We start from the raw sequence: 311 nt of genomic DNA on the forward strand, positions 1-311 counted from the left end.
GGCCGGGGGGGGGGGGAGGCCAGCCACTGCTTGTCTTACCTTGCCAGGAAGAGGAAGAGGAAGGGGATGGGGGGGTTGGAGCAACTTCACCCGCTCCTGCCAGCCCCCCGCAATCGCCCGCAGCTGGGCTTGGGGGGCACGAAGGGCAGAAGAAATCCTGCCGGCGGCAGGGACGGCTTCAGCCTGCTTTTGTCTGGAAAGACACCGAGAGATGGAGATAAGGAGAGAGAGAAGAAGGGAGGGAGAGAGAGGAAGAGAGAGCAAGCGCCAGTGCTCGGGGTGGGGGGAGCGCCGACCGCCAGCCCACTCAG

Source organism: Buceros rhinoceros, unplaced genomic scaffold, assembly GCF_000710305.1.
Source record: "Buceros rhinoceros silvestris isolate BGI_N320 unplaced genomic scaffold, ASM71030v1 scaffold28979, whole genome shotgun sequence".
NCBI classification, from domain to species: Eukaryota; Metazoa; Chordata; class Aves; order Bucerotiformes; family Bucerotidae; genus Buceros; species Buceros rhinoceros.